Source organism: Salvelinus sp. IW2-2015, linkage group LG26 (assembly GCF_002910315.2).
Source record: "Salvelinus sp. IW2-2015 linkage group LG26, ASM291031v2, whole genome shotgun sequence".
NCBI classification, from domain to species: Eukaryota; Metazoa; Chordata; class Actinopteri; order Salmoniformes; family Salmonidae; genus Salvelinus; species Salvelinus sp. IW2-2015.
In genome coordinates this window covers 33,723,980-33,751,725 of record NC_036866.1, presented here as the reverse complement: position 1 = coordinate 33,751,725, position 27,746 = coordinate 33,723,980, and the positions used below count along the sequence as shown (strand labels likewise).

The following is a 27,746-nucleotide window of genomic DNA, read 5'->3' as shown; positions in this document are numbered from 1 at the left end:
GCCACTGGAATGGCGTCACGGTGTGCGAAAATTGTCACCACAGGATGCGCGCACGAAGTGAGTAGGCTAGAGCTCGGAGGACTAGGGAAGGAGACGGACTAGGGGGAGAAGACGGTGCGTATTAATGCAATGATAGGTCGGACAGATGAGGAGCGAGAGCGCGAGTTAACTAGACATAGCATACGCACGTGGAGGGAAAGATAGAACTGAAGATTGAAAAAGGGGGATTCCAAAAATATAGTTCTTAATCTAGGACTTAAACACAAGTAAGCTATAGCGGCATCACTGCAAACATACAGGGTATCTTAAATAAGGATGGATTGCACCTTTCAAGGAATCTGTTCTCTCGTCATGTCCATGGTCTGCCTGCTGCCTTGGATGTGTCTGGTTTGCTGGTGGTCACCTTTTACTTACAATTATCGAATTTTTGTTGTGCCTTGGTTATAAATAGGCTTGCGCTTCTGGCATCGGGTACATTATAATATATTGTTATTTATTTACATCGAATAGAAAAGTAGCCGACATTCTTGTCGAAAGTGTTATAACAATGTACTGTGCAATTTTCAGTAGGCTAATAGATTAGAATACTGTGATTTTCCTATCCAGGCTATAGCCTTGCTTTTGATGTGAATATAGCCCTTGATTCAGAACTAGGTCATTGGCAAGAACTCTCAATAAAAGTGACCAGGCCTAGGGGCACACAAAGGCAACTCGACAATCATATTACTAGCGTTTGAATTATGGTCTATTATATAGCCTAGTCCTTCTTTTCTATCTTGTATGTTTGTAAACGGGTTGGTGGTTTGTAAATCGGAACGTGCTTGAACTGAAGACAGCATGAGGGCCGAGTCCTACACGATATATTCGCCATATCATGCGTTATAGCCGCGCTGTCTCAAATTCAGTTTCACGTCCAAGTCATCCTTTAAATATGCTAAACTTCTAAACAGTGACATATAGACAAATCATTCATTCTTTAAAAATAGTTTTCACAGCTAAGTCTAATAGTGTTGTTGTTCTTAAAATACAAACAAACAATGGTTCGTATTGCGACTAGGAAGAACTTGTAAGCCTGCTTTTGATTGTCTTTATTCACATTTAGTTAATTTGATTACAGACAAGGAACTCTTAAGTTTGGTTGTTGTTCAGTAAATTGTATATTAATGGATAGAAGGAAAATAACTGTCCAAATGCAAACAAAATCAGTAGGCCCTATGCAGCCTACACCTTTACACAACTAATAAGTCATTTAGTAAATAAAATGTAAGCTATTCACATCTCTTTGAGTCATATTGCCTATTTCCAGTGGAAGTTGAATAGTTTATTTCTGTGTAAGCATTGTCCATTAATATTAGCCTAATGAAATGTAACAAAGCACCTGTTGGTTAGGCCAGTGTCATGCCAATTAATCAACACTTGTAACATCACATTTACTGGATTACTTACTAAGAATACAATTGTCATTTTCAAGATATAACGCAGGCTACTTTACTAGACTATGATTTGATACTAGACACATCAGGAAATGTTTTTTTCTGTCTCTGAGATAAATGAAAAGCTTTTAAATTGACAAGGAATCATCTCCAACATCTCCACAATGCTGTGGTGATATCTCCTAAATTAAGATAAGCTACTTGATTAATTTAATTCTGGCGACAGATCATTTATATATAGGCCCAACATAACCAGGTCCCATGCGCACATTTTACAAACTCTCTTTATCGTAGAACAATAAATTAGCCACTTTGTTCGAACTGAGTTTGTTTGGATTGGTAAGGTAGGCCCACAAATATATTTTTTCCCCCTTCAATTAAAGGCAATCACATTTTTTAACTCACATCGAGTGTAACTCTATACGTTTTCTAGCCTACTTGTTGATGAACTTCCTAATAATGATTAGAAAACTAAATATAATCGAATGATAGGCCTATGCCTATCAATGATAAGGCCAATCAGCCTTTTTGTTGCCATAGCCTGACAGATGGTGCTATATATTGTAATAACAGGCCTAACTGTATAAACGCCACTCACTTATAGTCAATGTTTATTCAGGTCTATCTTGTCCTTATTGGTCCTTTAAAAATGAATTTGATGACTCGCTGTCAGTGTCCTGTCCTTACGCTACATGAACATCTCCGAATAGAATAAATGGACATCTCTAGAATATAATAGAATATTTTCCCCAATTATTTTTGGCCATCATTGGTAAAAGAACATTTAATATGGTCATACGAAATTTAAATCATATCTATCATTCCTTCCTCTCTCAAGGTGTCGGATGAAGCACGTCATCACTACCGCTCACCAATCGATCATGAGTACGAGGCAGCAAGACAAAGTAGTCTACGAAAATGCATGTGAACCGGAGGTCGGTTTCTGTCTTTGGTTATCTAGCTGTATGAGTGTTAAATACCTGTCATAAAGCTAGATAACCGAAAGTAGAAATTACTTCCACATTCACGGTCAGGTAGGAAATAAGGCCTAGGGTATACCTACAACTAATTAGGCCTTCTAACAAGTTTCGCCAAGTTCCACCTCAAAGGTAAGCAACACGTCATGTTGTTAATTGTAAAAAAATAATAAACGTCTTTGTTGTCACAATGCTTGCAATGTAATTTGTTAAACATTATAGTGTTTTTAATATTTATGGTTACAAATATAATCAAACAAAATCAACAATTTATTTGAAATGGCTGCCTTTTTAATTTCAGTAAACAAAATATGAGCAGATGTAGGCCTAGCCTACTTTTATCCGAACTCTGACATCGTAACATTCCTTAATGTATGCCCGCCTCGATTGGCTTGAGGACATTTGTTCGTTTTTCTATGCCTTTTTGGCTGTTTCCTTTGTGGTAAGGGTGTGCGCTGTTCTTATGACCATGTTTGTGGCCTAATAAGGACTACAGGCCTCTCTTTACATTTAAAACTTTTCGCATAGGGTAATCTAAGTAAATACCACGTCTTTGCATTTTTGATAATGGCTAAGGCTGCCATAAAAGCTATTACAACAAGCACATGACTCGATTACATTTGTTAATATAGGCCTATGCCTATTAGGGCCCGATGTTGGTTGGTGGCATTAGTCGCAGTCACTGACGAGGTATGAATCTGTTTCGATGTGTTTGGATTAGTTTGTCTTCTACGCGGGAGCTATCCATTCAGCCCGTTCTAGAACATGGTGCTGAATGCAAAACAACTCGCGCCCACAGGGAGAGAAGGGCGCGTGCTCTCTGGCTGCGTATTAAGTTAAACCGCCACGTTCAACCACCACCCTGCCAGCACTTTGCCATGGCCACCACTATTCACACAAATAAGCCTTCTAACTTAAATTCATCTCTTACATTTTGCAAAAAATATTACAGTAGGCCTATTCCTTATTCAAGCCATTAGGAAAACGAAAAATTAAAGGATGTTTGAAAGAATGGCCAAATAAGAGTGTAGGCTAAACTAGTCTAATAAAGCACTACGTGTTCTAGGCAGTGTAGGCTATTTGAATATGCAATACACTAGAAATGCAACTAAATGTGAATGGTAAAAGTAAGCCTACTCTAAGAATACACCCATGGGTAAGAAAAACACTTGCAAACTGCAGTTAAAATTGAAGTGTCTGAGACCTTGGGAGTAATTCTACCAATACATTGTGTCCTCTCAATAACAAGGGCATGGACATCCAGGATACAGGGCCTGCACTTCTTAACTTTCTACTTCACCTACTTTGTGTGATTTGGCCAGAGAATTAAGCAACTGAGATTGTAAAGCCTAGAGAGCACTAAAGTGAGATGAGTTTTCATTCATCCCTTTAACTACCTGCTGCAGCAGGCTCACTGTCAGCCCAGGCCTGGCTAATTGCTTTGATTCAGATAGGGAGATTGGATTTATGTAAAAGTCCTAGTTCTTTTACCTTGCAGGCCTGGAACGAGCTTTCACTCAGTGTGGTCTTTACGGTATAGTCAGGGCATTCTGTATGCCATCACAAAGTCTTGCAATAATATAGATTTCCTTTGATTTCATTAATTGTGGTGTTGTTAGCTTGGGTGGATGATGTAATAAGGATGACTTGGGGAGAAATTCCTGGGAGAGGCGTGCATGTGTTATCCGTACTAGCTTTAAATCCTTTTGCATTAGTCATCATGCACTGGTAATGGGTTAAGATATTGACCAACAGCATGCTGGGTTCTGCACATGTCAGTCACACGCTGTTACATCACTGACATCCCCAGCTGTATCAATTTAATGCACGAGTCAGACAACTCCTCAGGCAGCCAACAACAAAAGCACATCAGTGTAAGTAGAGTGTGTATAGATGTATGTCATAAAATTATTCAATTGAAGCAGAATGGGTTTCTGTAGTGTCGTTTTTAAATGCTCTATATGTTAACATTTTAATGAACTAGAGGAATTGTGCATCCACATTGCCTCTTAAAAATAATCTGAAGAGGTAGTTGCCATGGTTTTGAATTGGTAATAATCACCAAATATCATGGTGTATGTTTTTCTCGTCCACCTGCTTTCTCCACAGGTGACTTGTTCACAACTTGATGTGATCAAGGAGCACAAAAAGGGGACAGAATCACCGCAAAAAGAGAAAGAGGAGGATGAAACTGTCTGGAAATTGCCACCCCCTTACCCACCAGCCTCTAATGTCATCTGTACTGCCAACAGGGAGACAAAAAAGGGGACAAAGACTGTGCCGGGTCCCCGCCGGATGGGTGCTGAAAGAGGAGAGAAAGGAGCCATCTTGGGAGACGTTGCCGCGGTACCTAAGATGGCTGGGCTGGCACACGAGGTGAGTTGCATCATGGTCCTCTGTTGGGTACCAGAGGTGGGAGTGGGAATGGGGGTGCAAAATTGTTAGGGGGTGGTGAAGAGAGAGACAGGGGGGATATTCCCTATTTCCTCCCACATCACACATGGTCTTCTTCCCTCGCCTATCTGATACTATTAATTAAAAGAGAAGGGGTTGGGGCGAGGAGAAGGAGGCAGGGGGCTGGGTGGCAAACAAAGTGAATGAGCTGGCACCGATTGGAGGATTGCAGAAAGCCTACAATTTTCTCTTGGCAGCTTTTTACTCTTTACAGTAGAGGAAGGAAGGCCTATTCCTCTCGCTCAAATAGGATATGCTATTCTGAGAAGACCTTGATTATGTTATGTAATATTTTAAAGGAGCAGTGCAGTCAAAAACGTGATTTCCTTCTTTTTTTAAAGAAGATATTTCCACACTATGACGTCAAAATAACACCCTGAAATTGTGAAAATTATGATCATAGAATTTCAGCCTGTTCAGGTGTAATGGAATTTTTGGCCCACAGCATGACATCACAATCTGATCAGATCACTCTGACCAATAACCAGTCCATCTTTTATATGCATATGGATCCTCATTCTTTGAAGGGGTAAGTGAGGTAAAAAAAAAACTCAGTCGGGGTCTCAACCTACTGTTGCGAGTTAGAATAGTAGAATGCGCAAGGTGCAAATTCTAAATTTCATTGTGCATCAACAGTTTTTCTCTAGTTATATCAGTCACTGATAATCAATTAATTAGCCCATGTCAGCAAAACATTTTTTTTGATTGCTAAGTTAATTTAACTGCCAGCTATCAAAACTTGTTATCATGGTCAAATTACAGGCCGGGGGGGCCCCCTATTTATTTTGTTAATCAGTCTCACTCAGATATCATATTAAAAACAAACATTCCTCTTCACCTCATGTCAAAATAAGTAGAATTGCATGAAATGTGTTATAAAATTGCAAAATATTCTCTCCGCCCCATGGCAAAATGTGTAGAATTGCATCAAACTTGCTTTAAAACGGCAACATTTTCTCTACACCCCATGACAAAATGTGTAGGAATGCACAAAATTAACTCTTAAACTTAAAACATTTCTCTCCGCTGTCAAGAGGGGGGCCACTCGTCTGTTGCCCACATGATCAGACTGAGCATTTCAATGGCAAAAGGAGGCACAGGAAAAGAAATTAGAAGAAATAGTTTGAGTTATTTACATGAAATAAACAGACATAGTGATTTATTCGACATACAGTGATGATTAAAAAAATTACATGAAAAAGACTGCGGGCAGGGACATTTTGTTCTGAAAGGCTTAGTGCGCTCGGGAAGTATTCTAGTGTGGGTTGTGTTGATGGTTGTCTTGCTTGATGCAAGTAGTTTGTAACGAGGGATTTTGAATGGGGTTTAAAATGTTTCATTGATAATCTACTACAGATACCTGCTAAATAGATTTTTTCTATAAGATTAATTCTCAAACTTATTTGTTTTTTTCTCATGACGTTTTTGTTCAGACTAATATAGTGCTCCAAATTATACAGTACAGTTGTAGTGTTATGCTGATTAATGCGGACCCAAAAGCGACTTAAAGAAACAGAGTCTTTATTCCAGGCAAAAACACGACAGGGCGGAACAAGGACGCAGGACAGCAAACATCAAACAAGAATCCGACAAGGACAGGAGCGGAAAACAGAGGGAGAAATAGGGACTCTAATCAGAGGGCAAAATAGGGGACAGGTGTGAAAGAGTAAATGAGGTCGTTAGGAGAATGAGAAACAGCTGGGTCAGGAACGGAACGATAGGAGAGAGAGAGGGAGAGAGGGAGGGGGAGAGAGAGAGAGAGAAAGAGGGAAAGAACCTAATAAGACCAGCAGAGGGAAGCACAGGGACAAGACATGAAAATAAATGACAAAACATGACAGTACCCCCCACTCACCGAGCGCCTCCTGGCGCACTCGAGGAGGAACCCTGGCGGCAACGGAGGAAATCATCAATCAACGAACGGTCCAGCACGTCCCGAGATGGAACCCAACTCCTCTCTCAGGACCGTAACCCTCCCAATCCACTAAGTACTGGTGACCACGTCCCCGAGAACGCATATCCATGATCTTCCGTACCTTGTAAATAGGTGCGCCTCGACAAGGACGGGGGGGGGGAGGGAAGCCGAACGGGGACGCGAAGAAAAGGCTTGACACGGAAACATGGAAGACAGGGTGGACGCGACGAAGATGTCGCGGAAGAAGCAGTCGCACAGCGACAGGATTGACGACCTGAGGACACGGAACGGACCAATGAACCGCGGAGTCAACTTGCGAGAAGCTGTCGTAAGGGGGAGGTTGCGAGTGAAAGCCACACTCTCTGACCGCGACAATACCTAGGACTCCTTATCCTACGTTTATTGGCGGCTCTCACAGTCTGCGCCCTGTAACGGCAAAGTGCAGACCTGACCCTCCTCCAGGTGCGCTCAACACGTTGGACAAAAGCCTGAGCGGAGGGAACGCTGGATTCGGCGAGCTGGGACGAGACAGAGGAGGCTGGTACCCAAGACTACTCTGAAACGGAGATAGCCCGGTAGCAGACGAAGGAAGCGAGTTATGAGCGTACTCAGCCCAGGGGAGCTGTTCTGCCCAAGACGCAGGTTTCGAAACGAAAGGCTGCGTAATATGCGACCAATCGACTGATTGGCCTTTCTGCTTGACCGTTAGATTGGGGATGAAACCCGGAAGAGAGACTGACGGAAGCACCGATCAAACGACAGAACTCCCTCCAAAACTGTGACGTGAATTGCGGACCTCTGTCTGAAACGGCGTCTAACGGGAGGCCATGAATTCTGAACACATTCTCAATGATGATCTGTGCCGTCTCCTTAGCGGAAGGAAGCTTAGCGAGGGGAATGAAATGTGCCGCCTTAGAGAACCTATCGATAACCGTAAGAATCACAGTCTTCCCCGCAGACGAAGGCAGACCGGTAATAAGTCTAAGGGATGTGAGACCATGGTCGAGAAGGAATGGGAAGCGGTCTGAGACGACCGGCAGAGGAGAGTTACCTGACTTAGTCTGCGCGCAGTCCGAACAAGCAGCCACGAAACGGCGCGTGTCACGCTCCTGAGTAGGCCACCAAAACCGCTGGCGAATAGAAGCAAGCGTACCCCGAACGCCGGGGTGGCCAGCTAACTTGGCAGAGTGAGCCCACTGAAGAACAGCCAGACGAGTAGAGACAGGACGACAGAAGGTTACTAGGACAAGCGCGCGCGCGCGCAGTGTGGGTGAGTGCTTGTTTTACCTGTCTCTCAATTCCCCAGACAGTCAACCCGACAACACGCCCTTCAGGGAGAATCCCCTCGGGGTCGGTAGAAGCCACGAGAACTAAAGAGACGAGATAAGGCATCAGGCTTGGTGTTCTATTTTCCGCGGGCGATAGGAAATCACGAACTCGAAACGAGCGAAAAACAACGCCCAACGAGCTTGACGTGCATTAAGTCGTTTGGCCGAACGGATGTACTCAAGGTTCTTATGGTCAGTCCAAACGACAAAAGGGACGGTCGCCCCTCCAACCACTGTCGCCATTCGCCTATGGCTAAGCGGATGGCGAGCAGTTCGCGGTTACCCACATCATAGTTGCGTTCCGATGGCGAACAGGCGATGAGAAAAGTAAGCGCAAGGATGGACCTTATCGTCAGAATGGAAGCGCTGGGACAGAATGGCTCCACGCCACCTCTGAAGCGTCAACCTCGACATGAATTGTTTAGTGACGTCAGGAGTAACAAGGATAGGGGCGGATGTAAAACGCTTCTTGAGGAGATCAAAAGCTCCCTGGGCGGAACCGGACCACTTAAAGCAAGACTTGACGGAAGTCAGAGCTGTGAGAGGGGCAGCCACTTGACCGAAATTACGAATGAAACGCCGATAGAAATTAGCGAAACCGAGAAAGCGCTGCAACTCGACACGTGACTTAGGAACGGGCCAATCGCTGACAGCCTGGACCTTAGCGGATCCATCTGAATGCCTTCAGCGGAAATAACAGAACCGAGAAATGTGACAGAGGAGACATGAAAGGCGCACTTCTCAGCCTTCACGTAGAGACAATTCTCTAAAAGGCGCTGGAGTACACGTCGAACGTGCTGAACATGAATCTCGAGAGACGGTGAAAAAATCAGGATATCGTCAGGTAAACGAAACAAAGATGTTCAGCATGTCTCTCAGTACATCATTAACTAATGCCTGAAAGACAGCTGGAGCATTTGCGAGACCGAACGGCAAAACCCGGTATTCAAAATGCCCTAACGGAGTGTTAAACGCTGTCTTCCACTCGTCCCCCCTCTGATGCGTACGAGATGGTAAGCGTTACGAAGGTCCAACTTAGTAAAGAACCTGGCTCCTGCAAAATCTCGAAGGCTGACGACATAAGGGGAAGCGGATAACGATTCTTAACCGTTATGTCATTCAGCCCTCGATAATCCACGCAGGGCGCAGAGTACCGTCCTTCTTCTTAACAAAGAAAAACCGCTCCGGCGGGAGAGGAAGAAGGCACCACGGTACCGGCGTCGAGAGAAAACAGACAGATAATCCTCGAGAGCCTTACGTTCGGGAGCCGACAGAGAGTATAGTCTACCCCGAGGGGGAGTGGTCCCCGGAAGGAGATCAATCCAACATCATGACCGGTGAGGAGGAAGGGAGTTGGCTCTGGACGACTGAAGACCGTGCGCAGATCATGATATTCCTCCGGCACTCCTGACAAATCACCAGGTTCCTCCTGAGTAGAGGGACAGAAGAAACAGGAGGGATAGCAGACATTAAACACTTCACATGACAAGAAACGTTCCAGGATAGGATAGAATTACTAGTCCAATTAATAGAAGGATTATGACATACTAGCCAGGGATGACCCAAAACAACAGGTGTAAAAGGTGAACGAAAAATCAAAAATGAAATAGTCTCACTGTGATTACCAGATACTGTGGGGTTAAAGGTAGTGTCTCACATCTGATACTGGGAAGAGGACTACCATCTAAGGCGAACATGGCGTGGATTTCTCTAACTGTCTGAGAGGAATGTCATGTTTCCGAGCCCATGCTTCGTCATAAAACAACCCTCAGCCCCAGAGTCTATCAAGCACTGCAGGAAGCAGCCGAACCGGTCCAGCGTAGATGGACCGACAAGGTAGTACAGGATCTTGATGAGAGACTTGAGTGTAAGCGCTCACCAGTAGCCTCCGCTTACTGATGAGCTCTGGCCTTTTACTGGATGACATGACAAAATGTCCAGAGCAACGCAATAGAGGCAAAGGCGGTTGGTGTTCTCCGTTCCCCTCTCTTAGTCGAGATGCGAATACCTCCCAGCTGCATGGGCTCAGTCTCTGAGCCGGGGGGAGGAGATGGTTGAGATGCGGAGAGGGGAAACACCGTTAACGCGAGCTCTCCTCCACGAGCTCGGTGACGAAGATCTACCCGTCGTTCTATACGGATGGCGAGTGCAATCAAAGAGTCCACGCTGGAAGGAACCTCCCGGGAGAGAATCTCATCCTTAACCTCAGCGTGGAGTCCCTCCAGAAAACAAGCGAGCAACGCCGGCTCGTTCCAGTCACTGGAGGCAGCAAGAGTGGCAAACTCTATAGAGTAATCCGTTATGGATCGATCACCTTGACATAGGGAAGCCAGGACCCTGGAAGCTCCTTCCCAAAAACTGAACGATCAAAACCCGTATCATCTCCTCTTTAAAGTTCAGATAATCGATAGAACACTCAGCCTTGCCTCCCAGATGGCTGTGCCCCACTCCCGAGCCCGACCAGTAAGGAGTGATATGACGTAAGCGATCCGAGCTCTCTCTCTTGAGTACGTGTTGGGCTGGAGAGAGAACACAATATCACACTGGGTGAGAAAGGAGCGACACTCAGTGGGCTGCCCAGAGTAACAAGGTGGGTTATTACCCTAGGTTCGGAGACTTGGAAGACCAGGAAGTATCTGGTGGCAGCGAGACGAAGACTCTGAAACTGTCCAGAGAGATCGGAGACCTGAGCGGCCAGGGTTTCAACGGCATGACGAGCAGCAACAATTCCTGCTCGTGTCTGCCGAGCATTGCTCCCTGGAACTCGACGGCAGTGTTGAGAGAATCCATAGTCGCTGGGTCCATCTTGGTCGGATTCTTCTGTTATGCTGATTAATGCGGACCCAAAAGCGACTTAAAGAAACAGAGTCTTTATTCCAGGCAAAAACACGACAGGGCGGAACAGGACGCAGGACAGCAACCATCAACAAGAATCCGACAAGGACAGGAGCGGAAAACAGAGGGAGAAATAGGGACTCTAATCAGAGGGCAAAATAGGGGACAGGTGTGAAAGAGTAAATGAGGTCGTTAGGAGAATGAGAAACAGCTGGGAGCAGGAACGGAACGATAGAGAGAGAGAGCGGGAGAGGGAGAGAGGGAGGRGGAGAGAGAGAGAGAGAAAGAGGGAAAGAACCTAATAAGACCAGCAGAGGGAAGCACAGGGACAAGACATGAAAATAAATGACAAAACATGACATGTAGTATCTTACTACATCAAACTCACATGTACCTACTGTGTAAATAAATGATTACTGATATGGAATAATTATTCAGATATTGTGTGAGATTATCAAACACACATCAAGGACAATTTACAAATTATTAATTGATTCAAATTAATCTACATTCATCTTTTTTAGAATCAAGTTTGTATGTGGGGTGTGTGTGTGTGTGTGTGCATCTGTGTGAGCATACTTTACTGCCAAATTACTCCCTCGTTTCTGTATACTCTACTCCCAAATATTGATGATGAGACATGTAATGGAGCTATTATAATCACAAAAACTGTAGAAATAGCATTGCCTACATTGCACAACTGTCTTGATTCATGAATGAAGTGCACAGGCAGACATGGTCAGACATGCAAAACACACGCACAAGCACACACCAAAATCAGACTTAAGTCTGGTATAAATGCCACCCTGTGCCCCTGGCGGTTTCTGCATCAACCTGAAACAGGGCAAGAGAGAGAGCGAGAGAGCGAAAAGCAGTGAGGCCAAGAGAGAGAGTCTGCGTTAAGGGCTAATGTGTGCAGCTGCAGCCTGCGTTCGCGTGTTAATGAACAGAGGCCTGCGTTTTCACATTATTATTCATCCCCACTCTCTCTCCCCCTCAAAGGCTGTTCACCCCCCCCCCCCCAAAAAAAGCCCCTGCTTTCCCACTATTGTGAGGGCTGGTGGTGAGGCGAGGCCTGGGTCTGGAGGGCCTGGGGCCGGGGGGCAGGGTGGGAAAGGCCCTCCAGACTAGACTATGAGCAGATGCCACAGACATTATAATGTTTTAACCGATCAGGATAGTCTTGTGAGCGACTGGGTTTAATGTGTGTGCGGTGTGTGTTTTAATATGTGCATTTGATATGTTGATTGGATGGGTGAGGAGTGGTGGGTGGAGTTAGGTTCACACACTAGAGTGCCACCTGACTGGGTTCATTAGTCTATTCAGTCTGCTCTGCATGACTGAGAGGGACATTGCTGTGGACTGGGAAATACTTTGACAAACATATAGGAGATTTTACTGCCGTTATACAGTATGTACGCTAACAATGTACACAATATACACAAGCTGGCAAAGGCATATGATAGAAATATAAGTCGCATTACAGTTGAAATGTTACTCATCACAATTAGTATTTTATGTTCTGGATTGTTTTGTTGTTGCTTTAGTGGTAAAAATAGATTTAAGTCTGAGTTTGTCTGAGACAAAAAAGGCAGGGAGTGTTTCAGTGTTATCAGTGGGTCTGACGTGTTTCCTCTCTGCCAAGCTCTACTTGTCTACCTAATTTTTCTCTGTTTATCTCTGGGGTGCATGGAGCAGGTTCCACAGAGGAACCAGGTATAGATAGAGAAAACCCACTGAGACCACTGGATGTATCAGAGGGAATCTAATGGTATAGTAGTTCATTTGGTTGAAGTAGATGAAAAGTGATGTATTGAATGACTGAGTACTTTCAGCGGACCTGCAAGGTGTGTTGAAACAGTTGACTCATCATCCATCTCCTTCATCATGCAGGTTTAATCAATGTCTCATTTATATTTACAAAGCTGGTTTCCCAGAACAGCATTATGACTAGTCCTGGACTAAAAGGCACTAGTAGAGATTCTTTATTGAGTATGCTTTTCAGTCCAGGAACAGACTTAATCTGGATCCAGGAAACCGGCCCATAAAGTATTACCCTTCTTATTCAGATGAATGATGTGCACAGCTCTTTATATACTGTAACTGTGTTAGGGCTGTCTGTCTTATATACTGCATATGTGAAACTATGATAAAGGGGACAGAAAGAGAGAGAGAATTCACTCAGATGACACTTAATCGCTTTTCTATAAGAGTGTGTTATAGCAAACAAAGAGAGGAAGAAAATATGTCTGACAGACAATCTGTTTTTGAACAGACTAAAAACAGCTATAGAACGCCACTTTGAAATGTCGACAGTTGCTCATCGAAAAGAGGTAAAAGACAGATTGGTGGAAAGGAGAGGAAAGAGAGGGGCAGGGAGAGGCTGAAAGATGCTAAGAGGGAGGGGGAGAGAGACACATGATAGTGTGTATTGGGTGAGTGGCCATGTTTCTTTCCCTCCGCCTCCCCGCGTGGAGCAGAAGCTACTGTAAGCAGAGGAACAGCGAGACGCAAGCTCAATCAAAGGACCTGTATGCATTTAATTGCATGTCAGTAATGGAGAAGTAGGGGGAGTTATTGAGGGTGTGTCTGTGTGTCTGTGTGTGCGGTGGGGGGTGGGATGGGGTGGGGGGTGGGATGGGGTGGGGGGTCAGCTCTATGTGACAGATGCTACAGTCGTTGGCACAGTGGCCAAAGAGAGTCAGCGACGAGGCAGATTTGTGAGGCAATCTAAATGTATTCATGGTCACTACACTAGCATTTAAAGGAGACAGGTTTTTCTTTCAAATACTGGAAGCATGCATGCATTCAAAAGGTATCTAGACCCCCCACCCAGCCCCAGTACTGTCCATGCACATCTGTTCAGTGTTCACAGACAAACAATGTTCCCCTGTGTGTTTTCTTTAATGAGACACTAAGCCATATTTGCATTTAGGAAAGAACACAGTTAGTTCATATAAAATACATTCTGTTCTACAGTTCCAGATCATGTGAATTTGGTATAGACGTAAAACATAAACTTCTACCTGAACAGAAAATCAACTATAACAGAAAATACCAAAGTGATCCAAAACATGTCAAATGTGGTATAGTTTGAGAGTTGACCTATGAACTGAAGTGATTATAACGCATCGGTATTGAGGTGCTTAAGGAGGAATACTTTAATTTTAAAGCTTTCAATCAAAACGGTGGCCATGTCCAATCAGTGATTGGTCAGAGAGGTCAGTGGCACTAAGACATGTTTTAAGAACAATTTGGGATCATAGTTTCCGCAAGATTACCCCTCCCGTGTATGGATACATCAGCCAAAGTTTTCCCCTTAATCTCTGAACAAACGTAATTATCCATATAGGGCCCTCAAACTCAACTCTGGACCTCGGAGCCAGTTCCACTGCATTTTTTCATCAGAGACTGATTTAGACCTGGGACACCAAATGGGTGCAATTCATTATCAGGTAGAACCGAAAACCAGCTGGCTCCGGACCTCGTAGGGTAAGAGTTGAATGCTCCTGACATAGGGGAGTGACTGTATATGTTTTGGTGGCCGCCACAGATGACTGTGTATGTCCTGAAAAGGAATGGAAGAAATTAGAGATATTGTAGCCTAGCATTAACTGAATCGTAGTACTGTTGTTTGAGCTTTTTGGATATTATATTATTATTTAGAAAAACTATTATTTCATGTTTGGAGGTATTTCAGTGAGTGAGAGTCATACCATAAACTGATCTTGTGTGTTCCCACAGTTCCCATTCTGTACATGAGTAATGTAGCCCACAAACAGTTAATGAAATAAGTACATCTCCCCAGTTACCTATCTGGATTCACCTCTCGCTGTGTGGATAGTATTAATGTTTTAATGGCTCACTGTGATATATATTAAGCCTGGCTCACGTGTGCGTGTGTGTGTGTGGGGGGGGGGGGGGGGGGGGGGGGGGGGGGTGGGGGTCTGAAGGGGGGGTGGAAGTCCAATGTGGGTCAGGGCTTGGCCTCATCAGGGCTCCCTAATACAACTCTGGCCGGTAGTAATCTAGCACAAAGCCTTGTCTTTAAGTATCTTATAGAGGAATACACAGGAGAAGTTTCTACATCCAGCGCTTTTCAGATTATGTCTGTCTGCCCCCAGAGTCCCGGAGCAGGGATCTTCTGTGCTCTAATGAAAGTAGAGGAGAATTAGGTGACTGAGCTTTTAATACAGTACTCATATTATAATCACACTAGGGGAAGATGGAGTTTGGAGGTGGGGTGGTGGGAGGTCTTGAGAGTGACCTGTTTCTTTCTTTGCATGTTCTTAATCTGATTGAAGATGTACAGCTACTGTATAGTACTATCTACAGTTCTGTAATGATTGTGTCGATCCCTCTCTGAAATACTGCAGATTTGCAACTGAGAGAAGTGAGGAACACTTAGAAAGAGGAGTCTCAGTTTCAGTGTTAAGTATAGCACTGTATAGATTTCTAGCTCTCAGTCCTTGCTGACACTGCGTATTGGTTCCTTCTCCATTTTGATCATTGTATTACTGATTCTAGATTATTATCTGATTTGGATCATTATTTGACGGATCAAATATCCACGTCTGATCACGTGATGCAATGTGCATGCTTTTTTGTTTCAACGTATTCTTGTAGTATAGGTCAAGTTCGTCAAGCTCAAGTTCATGGCTGCCAAGCTGTCTGGTCTCTGGCCAGTGGGAGAGGTGGTCTTGGAGGTGGTTGGGTGGGGGGGTGCCCTTTGACCCCTGTGGAGGTTGCTAAGGAAGGGAAGCCAGCTGGCTCAGCAATGCACCCGTGAAAAGGCCAAGCTGTCAGAGCTGTCTAAATGGGTGGGAGTAGGCTGCACATCAGCCCCTCAACACACACACACACACAAACGCACACTCACAGAAGGCACAGGCCCAGAGCTTTGGAATGTCAGCTCTGAGGGAAGGACTGCTTTATGTTTATCAGACACCTCCTTACCATAACTCCAGTCTATCCTCCCACAACCTGCACCCCAACTTCAGACACACAGTCTAGTCCCCCATAAGCTCACTGTCTTCCTCCAAACCTCAAATACTCAGTCTACGCTCCATAGCTTCAGTCTGGCCCCTCCCTCAGTCTACCCCTCTGTAGATCTGTGTAGGGTACCCCACCCCCCACCTTTGATCCCTGTCTAGACTCAACACCCTCACCCTATAGAAGAGAATCCATACATCCTCCACCCTGTATTCTAACTTTTCCCTCTGCCACTCACTGCATGCTTTGCCTACGTATTTTTGAGGTAGTATGCTTCTGTTGTATTGTGTTATATTGTTGTGTTGAATTGAGAAGTATTTGGATGGCATAAAACTCTAGTGTTACAGAACCACTTTATGGATGTGGTAAGACCAGACAGAGAGAATTTTCACTTTTCAGTGTAAAATAACTGGTATATCAGTCTATTTGTTTCAGTGTTTGTGTTTGTGAGTCTGTGTGTGTGTGTTTCTGTAAGTGCATGTACAGGCTTTTTGCTTATGTATTTCTACACCTCTCTGTTTGTATGCGAGTGTGGTCCCCTTCATGGTTGTTCCCGTTCAGGGGAGGGGTCTGGCGAATAAAAGGGCCTCTATTTGCATATGCTGCATAGTGTCTGAGGAGAGGGAGCAGTCAAAAAAGATATCAGAGGTGGACAAAGAGAGCAAGGACAAACCCTGCATTGTGGGGTTGGCGACAGAAAGGGACTGTTTGAATGGGGGAGTGGATGAAAATTGACAGAGAAAGAGTTTGGGCCGGCTCCCTGAAGTGAGTAAAGCCTACAGAGCTCCATGTATACAGAGTTAAAATGGAGGAGAGGAACAACATGCAATGCAGTGCATGCAGGGCCTATTTGCAGAAAGGGGGGAAAATACTGTTTGCGTTTCAGTGCATTTCAGTTTGCATTTCAGATTTGAATAAATGTCTGGAAGTGTCTAAAATGAATAAAAGATAAAGATAAATTATGTTTATGTAGCGTAAATAAGGATAGTGTACTGTGGAGGTTGCTATCATGCATTTAAAGTACAATCCTGTAGGGTGTCTGCTTCGTAATTAAGCATCTGAGGTTGCTATTAGCTTGCCAACATGGAAAATATTCCAGATATTGTTGTTCATAATGCTGTTTGTTTGTCAGATATGTGTGGGCTGCAGTTCTGTTAAATGGGTGAGAGTGGGCTGCAGTTCTGTTAAATGGGTGAGAGTGGGCTGCAGTTCTGTTAAATGGGTGAGAGTGGGACTGCAGTTCCTGTTAAAATGGGTGACGAGTGGGCTGCAGTTCTGTTAAATTGGGTGAGAGCTGGGGCTGCAGTTCTGCTAAATGGGTGAGGAGTGGGCTGCAGTTCTGTTAAGTGGCTGAGAGTGGGCTAAGCACTGTTAAATGGGTGAGAGTGGGCTTGCAGTTCTGTTAATTGGTGAGAGTGGGCTGCAGTTCTGTTAGTTGGAATGGAGTGAGCTGCAGTTCTGTTAATGGGTGAGAGTGGGCTGCAGTTTGTTAATGGGTGGAGTGGGCTGCAGTTCTGTTAAATGGGTGAGAGTGGGCTGCAGTTCTGTTAAATGGGTGAGTGGGCTGCAGTTCTGCTAAATGGGTGGAGTGGGCTGCATACTGTTTAAATGGCTGAGAGTGGGCTACAGCACTGTTAAATGGGTGAGAGTGGCTGCAGTTCTGTTAATGGGTGAGAGTGGGCTGCAGTTCTGTTAAGTGGATGAGAGTGGAGCTGCAGTTCTGTTAAATGGGTGAGAGTGGGCTGCAGTTCTGTTAAGTGGATTGAGAGTGAGCTGCAGTACTGTTAAATGGGTGAGAGTGGGCTGCAGTTCTGTTAAATGGGTGAGAGTGGGCTGCAGTACTGTTAGATGGGTGAGAGTGGGCTGCAGTAGTGTAAATGGGTGGAGTGGGCTGCAGTTCTGTTTAAATGGGTGAGAGTGGGGGCTGTCAGTACTGTTAAATGGGTGAAGAGTGGGCCTGGCAGTTCTGTTAGTGGATGAGATGGGCTGCAGTTCTTGTTGAAATGGGTGAGAGTGGGCTGCAGTTCTGTTAAGTGGATGAGAAGTGAGCTGTAGTAAACTGTTAATGGGTGAGAGTGGGCTGCAGTTCTGTTAAATGGGTGAGAGTGGGCTGCAGTACTCGTTAGAATGGGTGAGAGTGGGCTGGCAGTTCTGTTTAAATGGTGAGAGTGGGCTGCAGTTTGTTAAGTGGATGAGAGTGAGACTGCAGTACTGTTTATGGGTTAGAGTGGGCTGCAGTTCTGTTAAATGGGTGAGAGGTGGGCTGCAGTTCTGTTAAATGGGTGAGAGGGGCTGCAGTACTGTTAAATGGGGTGAAGAGTGGGCTGCAGTAGTGTTAAATGGGTTAGAGTGGGCTGCAGTACTGTTAGAATGGTGAGAGTGAGCTGCAGCTAGTGTTAAATGGGTGAGAGTGGGCTGCAGTACTGTTAAATGGGTGAGAGTGGGCTGCAGTAGTGTTAAATGGGTGAGAGTTGGCTGCAGTACTGTTAAATGGGTGAGAGTGGGCTGCAGTACTGTTAAATGGCTGAGAGTGGGCTGCAGTACTGTTAAATGGCTGAGAGTGGGCTGCAGTACTGTTAAATTGGTGGGTTCAATGTCTGGTTTCGGAGGACAAGGTATACTGAAGAAGTGAGTGATATCAAAAAAGTTTTTCGTTTTGGGTCTCTTTGTAGTCTTCCCCTTTTTTGTGAAAAATGTGTGCATTATATACACTACATGACCAAAAGTATGTGGACATCTCATTCCAAAATTGTGGCCATTAATATGGAGCTGGTTCCCCCTTTGCTGCTATACCAGCCTCCATTCTTCTGGGAAGACTTTCCACTAGATTTCCACTAGAACATTGCTGCGGGGACTTGCTTTCACTTACCCACAAAAGCATTAATGAGCATTAATGATGTTGGGCAATTAGGCCTGGCTCACAGTCGGCGTTCCAATTCATCCCAAAGGTGTTAAATGGAGTTGAGGTCAGGGCTCTGTGCAGGCCAGTCAAGTTATTTTACACCGATCTTGACAAATAATTTCTGTATGGACCTCGCTTTGTCCACGGGGGCATTGTCATGCTGAAACAGGATAGGGCCTTCTCCAAACTGTTCCACAAAGTTGAAGCACAGAATAGTCTAGAATGTCATTGTATGCTGTATTATTAAGATTTCCCTTCACTGGAACTAAGGAGCCTAGCCCGAACCATAAAAAACAGCCCCACACCATTATTCCTCCTCCACCAAACTTTACAGTTGGCACTATGTATTCGGGCAGATAGCATTCTCCTGGCTGCCGCCAAACCCAGAGTTGTCCCTCGGACTGCCAGATGGTGAAGCGTGATTCATCACTCGAGAGAGAGAGTCCAATGGTGGCACGCTTTACACCACCCCAGCCGACGCTTGGCATTGCGCATGGTGATCTTAGGTTTGTGTGCGGCTGCTCGGCCTTGGAAACCCATTTCATGAAGCTCCCGACGAACAGTTATTGTGCTGACGTTGCATCCAGAGGCAGTGTGGAACTCGGTAGTGAGTGTTGCAACCGGGGGCAAATTATTTTTACGCACTTCTTGCTTCAGTACTCGGCAGTCTCGTTCAGTGAGTTGTGTGGCCTACCACTTCACGGCTGAGACGTTGTTGCTCCTAGATGTTTCCACTTCACAATAACAGCACTTACAGTTGACCGGGGAAGCTCTAGCAGGGCAGAAATTTGACAAACTGACTTGTTGGAAAGGTGGCATCCTATGACAGTGCCATGTTGAAAGTCACTGAGCTCTTCAGTAAGGCCATTCTACTGCCAATGTTTTCCTATGGGGATTGCATGGCTGTGTGCTCGATTTTATCCACCTGTCAGCAACTGGTGTGACTGAAATAGCCGAATCATCTAATTTGAAGGGGTGTTCAAATACTTTTGTATACACAGTACCCGTCAAAAGTTTGGACACACCTACTCATTCAAGGGTTTTTCTTTATTTTTACTATTTTCTACATTGTAGAATAATAGTGAAGACATAACAACTATGAAATAACACATATGGAATCATGTAGCAACCCAAAAAATATTTTAGATTTTAGATTTTAGAAGTAGCCACCCTTTTCCTTGATGACAGCTTTGCATTCTCTCAACCAGCTTCATGAGGAATGCTTTTCCAACAGTCTTGAAGGAGTACCCACATATGCTGAGCACTTGTTGGCTGCTTTTCCTTCAATCTGCGGTCCAACTCATCCCAAACCATCTCAATTGGGTTGAGGTCGGGGGATTGTGGAAGTCAGGTCATCTGATGCAGCACTCCATCACTCTCCTTCTTGGTCAAATAGCCCTTACACAGCCTGGAGGTGTGTTTTGGGTAATTGTCCTGTTGAAAAACAAATGATAGTCCCACTAAGCCCAAACCAGATGGGATGGCGTATCGCTGCATAATGATGTGGTAGCTGGTTAAGTGTACCTTGAATTCTAAATAAATCACTGACAGTGTCACCAGCAAAGCACCCCACACCATCACACCTCCTCCTCCATGCTTCACGGTGGGAACCACACATGCAGAGGTATTCCGTTTACCTACTTTGTGTCAAATTTGGACTCATCAGACCAAAGGACAGATTTCCACCGGTCTTATGTCCATTGCTCGTGTTTCTTGGCCCAAGCAAGTCTCTTCTTATTGGTGTCCTTTAGTAGTGGTTTCTTTGCAGCAATTTAACCATGAAGGCCTGATTCACGCAGTTTCCTCTGAACTGTTGATGTTGAGATGTGTCTGTTACTTGAACTCTGTGAAGCATTTATTTGGGCTGCAATCTAAGGTGCATTTATCTCTGCAGCAGAGGTTTTTCTGGGTCATCCTTTCCTCCTCATGAGAGCCAGTTTAATCATAGCGCCTGATGGTTTTTGCGACTGCACTTGATGAAACTTCTTCTCAAAGTTCTTGAAATGTTCTTTATTGACTGACCTTCATGTCTTAAAGTAATGATGGACTGTTGTTTCTCTTAGCTTATTTGAGCTGTTCTTGCTATAATATGGACTTGGTCTTTTACCAAATAGGGCTATTTTCTATATCCCACCCATACCTTGTAACAACACAACTGATTTTTTTTTATTTTTTTTTATTTTATTTAACCTTTATTTAACCAGGTAGGCAAATTGAGAACACGTTCTCATTTACAATTGCGACCTGGCCAAGATAAAGCAAAGCAGTTCGACACATACAACAACACATAGTTACACATGGAGTAAAACAAACATATAGTCAATAATACAGTGAAAAAAAATAAGTCTATATACAATGTGAGCAAGTGAGGTGAGATAAGGGAGGTGAAGGCAAACAAATATATGTATAAATAAATTAAAAATATAAAAGGCCATGGAGGCGAAGTGAGTACAACACAGCAAGTTAAATAAAAACTAAAAAAAACACTGAATGGTTGGTTTTGCAGTGGAAGAAAGTGCAAAGTAGAGACAGAAATAATGGGGTGCAAAGGAGCAAAATAAATTAATAAATAAAACAGTAGGTAAAGAGGTAGTTGTTTGGGCAAATTGTAGATGGGTTATGTACAGGTGCAGTAATCTATGAGCTGCTCTGACAGCTGGTGCTTAAAGCTAGTGAGGGAGATAGGTGTTTCCAGTTTCAGAGATTTTGTAGTTCGTTCCAGTCATTGGCAAGAGAACTGGAAGGAGAGGCGTCCAAAGGAAGAATTGGTTTTGGGGTGACTAGAGAGATATACCTGCTGGAGCGCGTGCTACAGGTAGGTGCTGCTATGGTGACCAGCGAGCTGAGATAAGGGGGACTTTACCTAGCAGGGTCTTGTAGATGACCTGGAACCAGTGGGTTTGGCGACGGTATGAAGCGAGGGCCAGCCAACGAGAGTGTACAGGTCGCAGTGGTGGGTAGTATATGGGGCTGGTGACAAAACGGATGGCACTGTGATAGACTGCATCCAATTTATTGAGTAGGGTTTTGAGGCTATTTTGTAAATGACATCACCGAAGTCGAGGATTGGTAGGATGGTCAGTTTTACAAGGGTATGTTTGGCAGCATGAGTAAAGGATGCTTTGTTGCGGAATAGGAAGCCAATTCTAGATTTGACTTTGGGGTTGGAGATGTTTGATGTGAGTCTGGAAGGAGAGTTTACAGTCTAACCAGACACCTAGGGTTTGTAGTTGTCCACATATTCTAAGTCAGAGCCGTCCAAAGTAGTGATGTTGGACAGGCGGGCAGGAGCAGGCAGCGATCGGTTGAAGAGCATGCATTTGGTTTTACTTGTATTTAAGAGCAGTTGGAGGCCACGGAAGGAGAGTTGTATCATTGAAGCTCGCCTGGAGGGTTGTTAACACAGTGTCAAAAGAAGGGCCAGAAGTATACAGAATAGTGTCGTCTGCGTAGAGGTGGATCAGAGAATCACCAGCAGCAAGAGCGACATCATTGATGAAACAGAGAAGAGAGTCGGTCCAAGATTGAACCCTGTTGGCACCCCATAGAGACTGCCAGAGGCCCGGAAACAGACCCCCGATTTGACACACTGAACTCGATCAGAGAAGTAGTGGTGAACCAGGCGAGGCAATCATTAGAGAAACCAAGGCTGTCGAGTCTGCCAATGAGGATGTGGTGATTGACAGAGTCAAAAGCCTTGGCCAGGTCAATGAATACGGCTGCACAGTATTGTTTCCTATCGATGGCGGTTACGATGATCGTTTATGACCTTGAGCGTGGCTGAGGTGCACCCATGACCAGCTCTGAAACCAGATTGCATAGCGGAGAAGGTTGGTGGGATTCGAAATGGTCGGTAATCTGTTTGTTGACTTGGCTTTCGAAGACCTTAGAAAGGCAGGGTAGGATAGATATAGGTCTGTAGCAGTTAGGGTCAAGGGTGTCCCCCCCTTTGAAGAGAGGGGATAACCGCAGCTGCCTTCCAATCTTTGGGGATCTCAGACGACACGAAAGAGAGGTTGAAGAGGCTAGTAATAGGGGTGGCAACAATTTCAGCAGATAGTTTTAGAAAGAAAGGGTCCAGATTATCTAGCCCGGCTGATTTGTAAGGGCAGATTTGCAGCTCATTTAGAACATCAGCTGACTGTATTTGGGAGAAAGAGAAAATGGGGAAGGCTTGGGCGAGTAGCAGAGGGAGAGGGCAGTGCTGTTGTCCGGGGTAGGGGTAGCCAGGTGGAAAGCATGGCCAGCCGTAGAAAAATGCTTATTGAAATTCTCAATTATAGTGGATTTGTCGGTGGTGACAGTGTTTCCTATCTTCAGCGCGGTTGGAAGCTGGGAGGAGGTGTTCTTATTCTCCATGGACTTTACGGTGTCCCAGAACTTTTTTGAATTTGTGTTGCAGGAAGCAAATTCTGCCTTGAAAAAGCTAGCCTTGGCTGTTCTAACTGCCTGTGTATATTGGTTTCTGCTTCCCTGAAAAGTTGCATATCACGGGGGCTGTTCGATGCTAATGCAGAACGCCATGGATGTTTTTCTGTTGGTTAAGGGCAGTCAGGACAGGAGAGAACCAAGGGCTATATCTGTTCCTGGTTCTAAATTTCTTGAATGGGGCATGCTTATTCAAGATGGTGAGGAAGGCATTTTAAAAAATGACCAGGCATCCTCTACTGACGGGATGAGATCAATATCCTTCCAGGATACCCCGGCCAGGTCGATTAGAAAGGCCTGCTCGCTGAAGTGTTTCAGGGAGCGTTTGACAGTGATGAGTGGAGGTCGTTTGACCGTTGACCCATTACGGATGCAGGCAATGAGGCAGTGATCGCTGAGATCTTGTGTTGAAAACAGCAGAGGTATTTGGAGGGCAAGTTTGTTAGGATGATGTCTATGAGGGTACCCGTGTTTACGGAATTGGGGTGGTACCTGGTAGGTTCATTGATCATTTGTGTGAGATTGAGGGCATCAAGCTTAGATTGTAGGGTGGCTGGGGGTGTTGAGCATGTTCAAATTTAGGTCGGCTAGCAGCACGAGCTCTGAAGATAGATGGGGGCAATCAGTTCACAATATAGTGTCCAGAGCACAGCTGGGGCAGAGGGTGGTCTATAGCAGGCGGCAACGGTGAGAGAACTTGTTTTTAGAGAGGTGAATTTTTAAAAGTAGAAGTTCAAATTGTTTGGGAACAGACCTGGATAGTATAACAGAATCTGCAGGCAGTCTTTGCAGTAGATTGCAACACCGCCCCCTTGGCCGTCTATCTTGTCTGAAAATCTGTAATTGGGATAGAAAATGTCTGAATTTTTGGTGGTCTTTCTAAGCCAGGATTCAGACACGGCTAAAACATCCGGGTTGCAGAGTGTGCTAAAGCAGTGAACAAAACAAACTTAGGGAGGAGGCTTCTAATTTAACATGCATGAAGCCAAGGCTATTACGGTTACAGAAGTCATCAAAGAGAGCGCCTGGGGAATAGGAGTGGAGCCAGGTACTGCAGGGCCTGGATTCACCTCTACATCACCAGAGGAACAGAGGAGGAGTAGGATAAGGTACGGCTAAAAGCTATGAGAATTGGTCGCCTAGAGCTACTAGAACAGAGAGTAAAAGGAAGTTTCTGGGGGCGATAAAATAGTTTAAAGGAATAATGTACAGACAAGGTATGGTAGGATGTGAATAACAGTGGAGGTAAACCTAGGTATTGAGTGATGATGAGAGAGATATTGTCTCTAGAAACATCATTGAAACCAGGTGATGTCATCGCATATGTGGGTGGTGGAACTGAGAGGTTGGATATGGTATAAGAGAGCAGGGCTAGAATCTCTACAGTGAAATAAGCCAATAAACACTAACCAGAACAGCAATGGACAAGGCATATTTACATTAAGGAGAGGCATGCTAATCGAGTGATCATAAGGGTCCAGTGAGTAGAGGTTGGTTGGGGTCGTGGCGATCCAGACAGCTGGCCGGGTATATGGCTATCGGTAGCAGCATAGGATGGGGGTCTGTTTGTAGATACCTCGTGCGTTTCCGTCTCGTAGGTTAGTGGGGTTCCGTGTAGTGGGGTTCCGTGTGGTAGAGGGGATCAATCCAAATTGGCAAAATAGATATAGTGACCCAAGGAAAAATTGGCTCAAACGCATTAAGAAGGAAAGGAATTCCACAAGGAACTTTTAACAAGGCGCACCTGCTAATTGAAATGCATTCCAGGTGACTACATCATGAAGCTGGTTGAGAGAATCCTAAAAGTGTGCAAAGCTGTCACAAGGCAAAGGATGGCTACTTTGAAGTATCTCAAATATAAAGCATATTTTGATTTGTTAAAACTTTTTTGGTTACAACATGATTCCATATGTGTTATTTCATAGTTTTGATGTCTTCACTATTATTCTACAATGTAAAAAATAGTAAAAATAGAGAAAAACCCTTGAATGAGTAGGTGTTGTTCAAACGTTTGACTTTTACTGTATAGTGTATATGTGCGTGTTCTTAATAATTATTTCTGTCATATTCTCAGGTCTGGATATGGAGTCGTCAGGATTCTGCATACCCTATTGGGATCCTGGTATGGACCAAACAACCATTAGACAGTTAAACCATCTCTGTCACTTGTCATAGTCAGTTTCTACATCTGGCATGAGGAGCTAGAGTAGCCTACACTGTTCACGGAACCAGAGGACACAACAAGCTAGAGGGAAGACTATGGAAGATTATGCAAGAGGATGCTTAAAAATATACTTTGGCAAAAATCACAAGAGACTAGAAAATACTGGAGAAATCTGATATTTTAATGGAATACATTGACACATTACTTTCTGAATTTGTTGTTCTTTCACTGATTCAATTTAATAATAATAATGAAAATCATAAACTCACTTATGCTCTCAAGTCACAAGTGACATTCAAACTCTGCTGTGTGTGTGTGTGTGTGTGTGTGTGTGTGTGTGTGTGTGTGTGTGTGTGTGTGTGTGTGTGTGTGTGTGTGTGTGTGTGTGCTGTGTGTGTGGTGTGTGTGTGTGTGTGTGTGTGTGTGTGTGTGTGTGGCATTGCTCTTTACAAACCCTGAAGAAAGTGATTCCACATTGTTGTCAATTAAATGATGTACAATGATCATTTGTGTCTTGCTTCATGTTCATCAATCTTTTAAGTGATAGCAAATGTGGAGAACCAAAAGAACACATTGGGTGGGGAGTGGGACTAAGGACACCTGCCTCAAACTAGAATGAGAAAAGTAGCACAGGGGTATGGGTGATTAAAACAATTGTAATATAGGCTACCATGCTGAGAGAAACCCACCTCTTTGGAGCTGTCCATAGTGCAAAGCAAACAACCTATCGTTTAGTCCTCTTGTATCAGTACCTTGGACAGCACCATGGGTTGGGATACAGCTCCCACTTTTTCATATAACAAACTAGTTTATGCAGGTGGGAGTGAGAAACAATGGTGGCCTCAGGAACATAAAATGTACGTCAATTAGTAAATATAATTTAATTGAATATTCTCATATTTAACGCAGTTATTTCTCAAGTAGGTTAAATCTGAAGTTAGACTTGTTTTGATGGAGTTGTTTACTCTACTAGAGGCTACTCCTAATTCCAGGCTTGACAGACTTGATAAGTGACTCCATTTTCTGACACCAAATCAGGTTTAGGATTATACAGTGTAGGTCTGATTTGATGGGCCGAACATTGACTCCAATATCTCCCCCTTGACCTCAATCAGTGTCTGTCCTGATGACCAAAGTCAACAACAGATGGACAGAAGTAAGATCAAGAAGGGATTATTCAGAGTCTTTGTGTTGTTATAATCAAAACATGTTTGATGTGACAGACAAAAAGTAGTAAATATAACTAAATTAATGCTTATCATTGGTATTGATGCTAACACTTACAAAGTTGTCAAGGAAATTGTTTAATTCATGCTGGAAAACAGTTTTGGTGGAAGGAAAAGACTGACACAATGAAATGTAATATAATTACAGAACAGTAATAAACTGTTATAAACTATTATTATTTATATTTTGCATTAACAAAAAAAAATGTTTAAATTGATAAATCATATGGTATTTTCTTGCAACCCCAAAGACAGAATGTACACAATTGTGCAAGTAGTCTTACAAATTGTGCGTTGGCTGTGATATTTCACATGCATTTTACATTCAAATATTTCCTGAAATTTTAGGCAGCAAGGTCTCTTCATCATGAATATTATGGTTTATATTGTAGATCGCAAGTGGATGACAGTGGTCACGTTTGACTGGACAACAAAGGAAAACACTGAAGTAAAATGCTGTAGAAATTATTATAATTTAATTCGATTTTTATTGATTTATTGTAATGCAGGCCTACTCTTCACCACCTTTGTTAGTATTGAGTCTGATAAATTAGCAGCTTGAGGTGGTGGAAGCATCCTCTTTGATTAGACCAAAGTGGGTCTGAGGCACATGGACCTGTTGGTAATGGCCTTATGGTGGCTGGAGGTTAGGGTCAAGAGGTCATGCTCTGGACAGTCGCCCAAAGGGCAATCATGTGATACCAAGGTCAGGGGTCACAGCCAGAGGTCAAGTGCCAGTAATTAAGTGACTATTTCTGGCTATTCCCCAGTGACCGCTTGGCTGAGATGGACAGGCAGAGGCTTGGGGAGGTCCTTGATGACTAGGCTTTAACAAACACTACATGTTGATTAACTAACTAAATTAACTAGTGATTACAGCCTATTCACCACAATCAGGAGACTATTGGAAGGAACAATAATGGGTTGTTTTACAGGGTAGTTTTACTGGGATATTTACCACACAGTATTTCAGGCAGATTTCAGGCAAAATATGTAGTAATCTGTAGTAATACTGTAGTAACTACAAAAGAAAATGTCTGATTGCTTATTGGCGATTGCACAATGTCATAATTACATTGTGTTCATATACAA

General features: G+C 44.1%; 1 long non-coding RNA gene across 2 annotated transcripts; it reads left to right on the top strand.

Moving 5' to 3' along the window:
• Positions 1 to 47: 47 nt before the first annotated feature.
• LOC111953035 (uncharacterized) lies at positions 48 to 25,934 on the top strand. Of its 2 annotated transcripts, none has more exons than XR_002875802.1 (3): positions 48 to 114; positions 4,663 to 4,786; positions 25,339 to 25,934. It is a non-coding gene; the product is annotated as an uncharacterized lncRNA (long non-coding RNA). The 2 variants fall into 2 exon arrangements; XR_002875801.2 differs by lacking the exon at positions 48 to 114 and adding an exon at positions 2,443 to 2,542.
• The last annotated feature ends 1,812 nt before the right edge of the window (positions 25,935 to 27,746 follow it).